Here is a 9083-nt window from a genome sequence, read left to right on the forward strand (position 1 = left end):
TACCATTAAATATTATATAGATTAATAACACTGATAGACAAAAAGATTGTTTAATGTTTCTCTAAGTTGATTCAATTTCTTGAATTGCTTTTTTGCCTACATTACAAATATGTAAATACAATTTTTCTATCACCCTTAGTTTTAAATAAATTACGCTTAAAAAAAAATTATGGGAAAATACAGTTAAAATCTGTAAAATTTATAATTTTCCATTGCCATGACCTGTGTTAGAATGATTTCGCTGACGCTTTTCTTTTATAAATAGCCTCAGGTACATCCTGAATTAATATCCCAATAGTAATCAGCTGGCATGTTAGCATTCCATTTCCGTTTATAGCGGCTTTCCAACAACGAAATGTCTTGGTGCAAACGTTCACAGTGTTCATCACTTACGTCTCCGAGGTTGTACAGGAAAAAATCCAGATAAGAGTGGAGGTAATGTACTTTCAGACATATTACATCCCATAGCTCTGTATGAATTAAGAAGTTGATTACAATATCATAGTAATTGTCAGATGTTTGTTTGCCAAGAAAACTTTTGCAAGCGTCTTTAAATGAAGTCCAAGCTGAACTTTCTATTTTCCAATTAACACCGAGTTAAATACATAATCTTTGACCAACTCTCTTATTTGAGGACCAACAAATTCCTTCTTTAATTTTTCCTTTGCTTACATTCGGAAATTTCTGCCTGATGTACAAAAATCCAGGACTATCCTTCTTCATTGCTTTTATAAAATTTTTCATTAGTACTAGTAGCTTGATATGGAAGAGTAAAAATATTTTTTTGGGTTCAACTAAGGGCTCTTTTTTTTTTTGTCTTCAGTCATTTGACTGGTTTGATGCAGCTCTCCAAGACTAAGGGCTCATGAATAATATTTTTCCCATTTGGAGAAGTTGTCTCTTTTCTTCCACTCTTTGGTAACATAATGTTTATCCCTAGCTCGGCTGTCCCATTCACAAAGAAAACACATATACTTAGTATAGCCTAACTGCATGCCTAATAAAATAGTTATAACTTTCAAATCACCACATATGTTTTTTATAACCTATTTTTTCAAGAACGTCTTTCATCACATTGTATTCTCTTTCAAATTAATGCCATAAGTGATTGGTATCGAAGGATATTTGTTACTGTTGTGTAGTAGAACCACTTTTAAACTACACTTGGACAAATCTATAAGAAGGCACCAGTCCTCAGGTTTATGAACTTGTCTTAAGTGCAACATAAGCTCATCAATATTTGTGCGATAAACCAAATTATTTTCATCAATAAAGTACTGAGAAAGTTCTTTTTGTTGGCTTCAAAAGCCTGAAATTTTTGTATTTTTTGAAGTAAATTCCAAAAAATGTTGATCCTAATAGTTCAGCTTGATTTTTTGATAAATTTAAATCCCTAACAGAGTCATTTAATTCATCTTGTGATATAAGATGTGGCTTATTGGTAGATAATTCAAAATCAAAATCATTGTTTTCTTCAGTACTGCCAGATTCTTCATTGACGCTTTTGAAACATACATTCACAGGTGGGTCAGGAATGGAATAATTTCACTGTGAGGACAGGCCTGATTGCAACGAAGGATATTTTAGTGTTTAGATTTTTTAGAAATTCCAGACATACTTATTAAACAAAAGTAACAATCGGTTATATGTTCCTTTGGTTCATGCCAAACCATAGATACACCAAATGGCAAAGGCTTCTGTGTATCTTTCAGCCATCCTCTTAAATATGCAGAACAATTAGCATATACTATATGAGGAGCCCACATCTTATCCTGATCATCAATTTTACACTGAAAGTACAAATGATATGCTTTTTTAATTAAAGGTGTAATGTTTTTGTTTAATTAAAGGTGGTGTAAACTCACCACATACATAACAAAAGGCATCCACATCATTTACACAATTTTGAGGCATTATCACATTGCACTGTTAACCAACTTAAGACATCAATAAGACTAAACAAAAGTAATTAATTCCTAAATCTAGTGTTTAATACAAACAACACAGCTGTGTTTCAGCTACATGCTTTGACCTGCAAGGACATGAAGGCTTACTCTTAGTATTAGATATGACTTCAATATGTGACTATGATATGATTTAATTCTTTGTCTAGTATTGTTTATTTATAGCTTACAAATCTATTGCATTATGTTAACAAAGTTAAACAATAAAAAATGAGATAACAAAACACAACAAATAGCGCACTACCTTCTGTGATGAGTTGATCAGGTTATTTTGAATTGAATCTGCTCACCTATTTTTTGATCCAGATAAACTTAGTTAAAAAAATAAAATTCTTGGCAAAATAACTTTGGATGACAATCTTTTCACAAATAACCTGTTTCGAAGCTTTCTTTATCAAACATATGCATAATTATATAAACAGAATTTTAATAGAATATGTGAATTTTTAAATAAATTTTCAATTGTTAAAAATAGAAAAATGAAATTTAGTAAATCTCCAGCCTTGAAATTTATATTTATCTTTGTATGAGATTATCACAATTCAAGCATTAAGGAGGGTCCCTATGGAGTACAACTATATCTTTAAATGGAAAGGGTAGGGAGATGATGCATCACTTTAAAAGGCATCAAAAAACAAAAAAAATTGATGTAAAATAACCAAAATGGCGACAATTTACGTTTTTTAAAAGTGGTCTACCTCTTAAATAACTGCTCACAGTCATTAATTAAAGTAAATACATACATCAGATAGTTATCTATCCTAAGGTAGGATTGTTGCACGACATTCATCTCCATTCTTATCTATTTCCAGTCAAATTTCCCAATAGCTAATTACTTTTGAATTGTCCATTTGAATTGTCAACTCCGTTTTCTTATATTCTATGTGGCTTTTTTCCCTTGTTGAATTGTTTTAGCAAATGACTGTGATAACTTTCCATTTTGTTTCTACTTAAGATCCAAAGAGGAAACATTTAATTGTTATGATGCTATTTCTTCGGGACTCATTGGGCAGGTTATTCCACTGTCTTCTGACTATATATAAGTCACAACTAATATGGATAATAGGTGATTTTGCAGCTGTTTGTGATGTGGAAAACAAACGTTATGCTGAAGCCACCACTAATATGAAGTATCTAAGTAGCCCAGAATAGTAATCTCTGCCTTTCATCCACTAAGTTTTGAGTTGAATTCTACACATACCTGGCATTTTTTCTCTTACAAAATTCATATCTTATCACAAGAAAAAATAGGACTAAGGTAACTAATTGGCAGTCAGCCAATAGTTAATGAAGAAAATAAATTTTAAAGTAATCTAAAAAAACCGAGTGTGCATGTGTGATTGGGCTATATAAACATATAATTAATACTCATAAAAATATGTGAAGTTACATGGAAAAGCATGAGAATTGCCACAGGATAAACTATGGTTCTAAATTGTAATAATAAGGAAAGTAATTAAGTAAATAGCTATTCTGCAGCTAGTAGCCAAATCAATGAATCATCAGACATGTACAAAATTAATAAATCGTACACCGATGATACAATTAATAATATTTATTTACATTTACGCATAACAAATAAAATACAAACTAAAAGAAAACTGTATTGTTTAAAAATCTTTTTACAGACAAAAATACCGTAATAAAACAGATTCTTTGTTTACTGGTTAATAATATTTAATCAACAATTTTCATGAATATTTTATTTTAGATTAATTTAACAAAAAAATTGAATTTATGCAACTTAATAAATTCAGTTACACCTGACGAAAAAAAAATGAACAAACCAACTGTTACAAAGGAACAATAATCCTAAGATATAATATGCCTTAACACTTGAAATTCTCTAACAATAATCCTAATTAATTAAAAACAATCAGACAATATACAATAGTAGCAAAATGTCACACTTGATTCTTTCTGAATGGAACTGGCCACTATCCCAATTCACCCAGACCTAAGTTACAGGGTTACAATCAATACATGTTATACCGAAAACACTATCACAAATTAATTATTATAAATAACTAACAATGTTACTAGTAAAAAACATGGGCAAATGATGTCTTCAGTCAAGCAACAATCACTACAAGTCACTGTAGTCAAGCTACGTCAGTACAACAAACAATCATTTGCCCATTCCAGTTATGAACATAACAATGATTACTGACTGGCAAGGGCTAAAACTTGATTACTGTGCAAGTTTTTACCTGATATTTCTGTAGCTGCTACAATTTGTTTGACCCTGATAAACTGGAATTATATGCATCAAAGTTGTGCTTAAAAATACTGAATTTTTATTATTATTAAAAAAATAAAATAATTTTTTCCGCCTCATATAATAACCAAGAAACTCATCTATAAACATTAAGCCTCAAATGTTAACATGTTAAAAGGATTAAATTTTTTTGTTTAATTATTTTCATGCTTCCATAACTTAGTAAGAAAATCAAACGTGTGACAGTTAATATTACGTTACTGCTTGTTTTAGATCAGAATAGCAATACAATTTTACAAACAAAACAAGGCTAAGACAAAATTATTTCCTAGTATTCCAGTACTGTTCTATCAGCATCAAACATAAAGCCACTGTGGTAACTGACCCAGTTCAAATAGCAGCCTTTCAAGGAAGAAAAATTACCATAAATTTAGAAAAGATAAGGGGGTAAATAATAATAGAACGAAAATGAGGGATCTCTTCAGGAAATAAGAGCAGCAAATTGTCTTAGCTATTTAGTAAGCACGCCTTAAAACAACATACTAAACTATTTGTTTTCTAAAAGTAACCTTTTCCACATCATAATTTAGTTGTGAATCATTTGCATAAATTTTACTTAAACAGCATTACATAAAATAATGAACAAGGAAGGCGAGTCCTAGACAGGATGGTGTCCTTCCCTGATGGATACAATTCTTTTTCCCTGTTTAGCCTCCAGCAATCACAGTCAGGTATTACTTCAAAGGATGATACGTATAAGTGTAAGTGTTAGTCTTGTACAGTCTCAGTTCGACCATTTCAGAGATGTGTAGTTAATTGAAACCCAACCAACAAAGAACACCGGTATCCACGATATAGTATTCAAATCCTTATAAAAGTAACTGCCTTTACTAGGATTTGAACGTTGGAACACTCAACTTCAAAATCAGCTGATTTGTAAATACGTGTTCACCATTAGACCAACCCGGTGGGTTTTAATGGATACAATTACTCTTTCTTAACAACTTCTTATCTTTATATTTGACCCTTCCCCATTAATGGTTATGTGGATACGTCTTATCTTAATAAATGCTCCATACTGAGGATTCAAAGACCTAAAGAACCAGTGAACCTTTGGTATCTGGTAGTGAGTACTTGCCTATGGACGAACTCTGAATTCTGTTCCTAGTTGGTGACTACATAATAAGCCTAATGGGTAAAGCTGCATCCTCTAATCCACCAAAAAAAGAGAAAATACAGCAAAAATTACTTTATTGACAATTACTTACATTATTTAATTTATATGTAATTTGTTTTTATGGGTGAACTCATAAGAAAACCCTCAATTTAATAGAAAGAAAAATCTATTAAATTAGGCCACTAGTTTTTAATTAAAAAGAAAATGAGAAGAAACTGATAAGATGTTTTTAGTCTGTTAGTTATGCAGAGGGACATTTTTCATAGATAGCATCAAGAAACACATCCTTACAAATATATCTGCATAAACATTAGCAACATACTGCATTATATTAATCTTGCAAAACACCTTTGGTTTTTCTATTTGAAACCACATTTCAACATTACATTTTTAAGAATGATCAGAAGTCTTGCACATTATAGTAGACAGGAGGTCCACTATGCTAAAAGTCTATCCTGACAGACTGTGTTTCGGGGCAAGATATAAAAATTAAAAAAAAATTTAATTAGGCCAAAGTATTTAAACTTTTTATATAATAAAAACTGTAATAATTCTAAATAATATAATTGTTTTCAGAGTAATGTGAATTAAAAATGTTAACTAACTTTGATGCAAAAAGGAATTGCCATACAATTTCAAATAAATACTTATTTTATAATTACAAGCACACTAAACTCAGTTATGGTTCTAGCTGGTCATAAATTTCCCAGTGCAATTTTTAAAAAAAGGCAACTGTAGTAGCAGCTACATGTCAAGTAAATTGTATATGAGACCGACATGAAATGATGTGGCAGTGTGTTATACGCATATGGTGAGACCATGTTAGTCTTGCATGGTAGCAAATATATTTAACAGTTTTATAATAATTTAATATTTGATTATTGCATTAAAATAAATAATACAACTGTGATGACATTTCATTTTATGTATCTTAGTTCCTTCTTTCTGTTCCAATTAATCAGACCCAGGATTATAGTGTTAAAAAGACAGATTCATTACCACAAACGTTATCTAAATACATAAAAATAGATAATCTTAAATATAACATATAAATTTAAAATTAATGTAATTAAAAAAGCCATATTTAACAGTATAATTACAAAATATTTATAAGTTATGTTTATGTTTTTTTTGTTTTTTTTTTAATAATATGTAATAAGCTAAATATAAAAATATTCTTTTTCTTAAAATAACATTTTTTTTCGTTTAATATTACTTCTAATTAATACATTTTATATTAAAGCAATGTATATAATACATTGTAAAAATATTACTATATATATTTAATTTTGAACTGTACTATCATAAAAAAGGAGGTAATAAGTTACTTATTTAGAAGATCGGCACAAAACTGATTTACTCAACACGTTAAAAGGCTGTGGATGTTGATAGTTGTCCACACTGATCTCACACAGTAACACTGAACAACAATAGGTTTGGAGTGTCGCTTTATATGGAAGTGAAACTTGGACAATTGGAGTATCTGAGAAGAAAAGATTAGAAGCTTTTGAAATGTGGTGCTATAGGAGAATGTTAAAAATCAGATGGGTGGATAAAGTGACAAATGAAGAGGTATTGCGGCAAATAGATGAAGAAAGAAGCATTTGGAAAAATATAGTTAAAAGAAGAGACAGACTTATAGACCACATACTAAGGCATCCTGGAATAGTCGCTTTAATATTGGAAGGACAGGTAGAAGGAAAAAATTGTGTAGGCAGGCCATGTTTGGAATATGTAAAACAAATTGTTAGGGATGTAGGATGTAGAGGGTATACTGAAATGAAACGACTAGCACTAGATAGGGAATCTTGGAGAGCTGCATCAAACCAGTCAAATGACTGAAGACAAAAAAAAAATGTTTTGGGTTGGGTACAGTCCCTCAAATAAGTTCCTTTACTGCTCATAGTCAATCAATAATATTTATATTACATATATAGTGCAGGAGTTCAGTTTAACTTTTATAACATTCTTATTGATTTTTCATTTTATGGTTTAAGTGCTTAAGTTTAATGATGTTATTTAAGTTTACTGGCAGCTGGAGTTTATCTGCTTAATTTACGTAAAAGAATAATTACAGCTACAATAACCATAATATTCTTAATTACATGAATTACTTCTAAATAGTATTTTCTATTTAGATATAGATAGATGAATTGTAGATAAACATTTTAGAAGTAACTAGGTTTTTTCTTTTACTTTAAGACATACATCAGCCAAACCACAACGATTTCCACTGCCTTATAGTTACAAAAAAAACAAGACCTACCAGTTTACTTGGATATAAACATAATATCCAAGATGTCCAGTGATTTCTCCAACCATTTTACAATGACCTAAATAAAATAAGGCAATCTCATTTTAAAATATTATGGTGGCATATCCAAAGAAGTTGCTTACAAAAATTGAGGGGACTTCTGGAAAAAGTATTGCCATAAAATACTAAGAAAAGTTTCCACCAAATAAAAAATGGGACAGTGTTATTGGTCAAGTCAAAAATCATTTCCATCAATTTTATAAATATACAAATATAATGTGAAATAAATTGTTAAAAGGCATATGGAAACATAAGAATTTTTCTAAAGAAATGAAGGGAGGTATTAAATCTTTTATTGAAAAAAAAAATAAACTTTCATCAAAAGTATGAACCAAAAGAATCTGATTAGGACAGAAATAAAACCATGAACCACTACCTACCAACTCACCTTAGTTCATAAATAACAAAAAATAATATGATAACCCAGAATATAAATAAACATGTTTCACATAATAAATATATTACTTCTAAATACATAACAAAACTAAAAATATTGCAAATATATTTAATATAAAAAGGATATAAAATTGCATATATACCTGGTAAGTAAACCATTGAAATATTTTTTATAAAATATTTATTAACAAAGATGAACTATGTAGTTCATAGTTAATGTAGTTCTAATTAAGCGAAACGATTCTTATATATATAAGAATCGTTTCGCTTAATTTTATAAATATATATATATATATATATCCTACACAGGAAAAACCACCAAGTCGTTCATAAAAAGGTTTTCAAAGGACGATAATAATTACAAAAAAAAGGAAATATTAAATTTTCAAATGAAACTGAACACCCATTGAAAATAAACATAAAACTGCTGAAAATAATAATAATTTAGAAATTAAACATAAAAATAATACGAGAGATGTTCAATAAATAATGAGACAAATTGATGAAGAGAAGAAACTGTTCATTCAATGACAATGAAACTTTTTGAGGATCAAGTTGACAACCTTAGGAACACATTTATTTAATCAGCTATTTGATCATAATTAATCCAAACATAACCCTCTTTTGTTGATTTCAGAATGTCAGCCCTGCTTGAAACATGTATGCCAGAAGACCAAAGTTCAGTAATAAGATTTTTGCTACCATCACCTTTCAAACCAGTGGAAATTTACTCACGAATCTCGAAACAGTGTGATGAAAAATGTTTAAAGTGCAGAAACATGTATAAATGGGTGGAACAGTTTACTTCAGACAGAACAAGTGTGACTGATCTCAGCTGGTAAAGTGATGGTGGTGGTCTTCTGGGACTCACAAGGCCCAATTTTTAGTGACTTTTAAAAGAACAATGAGTACTATTTTAACATGGTCCAATAGAATGTGAGACCCACAGTAAGGCAAAAATGTCAGGGTGCTTTCTCAAAAGGTGTGATTCTTTTGCATGACAACACGTGCCCC

Source organism: Lycorma delicatula, chromosome 9 (assembly GCF_047948215.1).
Source record: "Lycorma delicatula isolate Av1 chromosome 9, ASM4794821v1, whole genome shotgun sequence".
Lineage (NCBI taxonomy): Eukaryota > Metazoa > Arthropoda > Insecta > Hemiptera > Fulgoridae > Lycorma > Lycorma delicatula.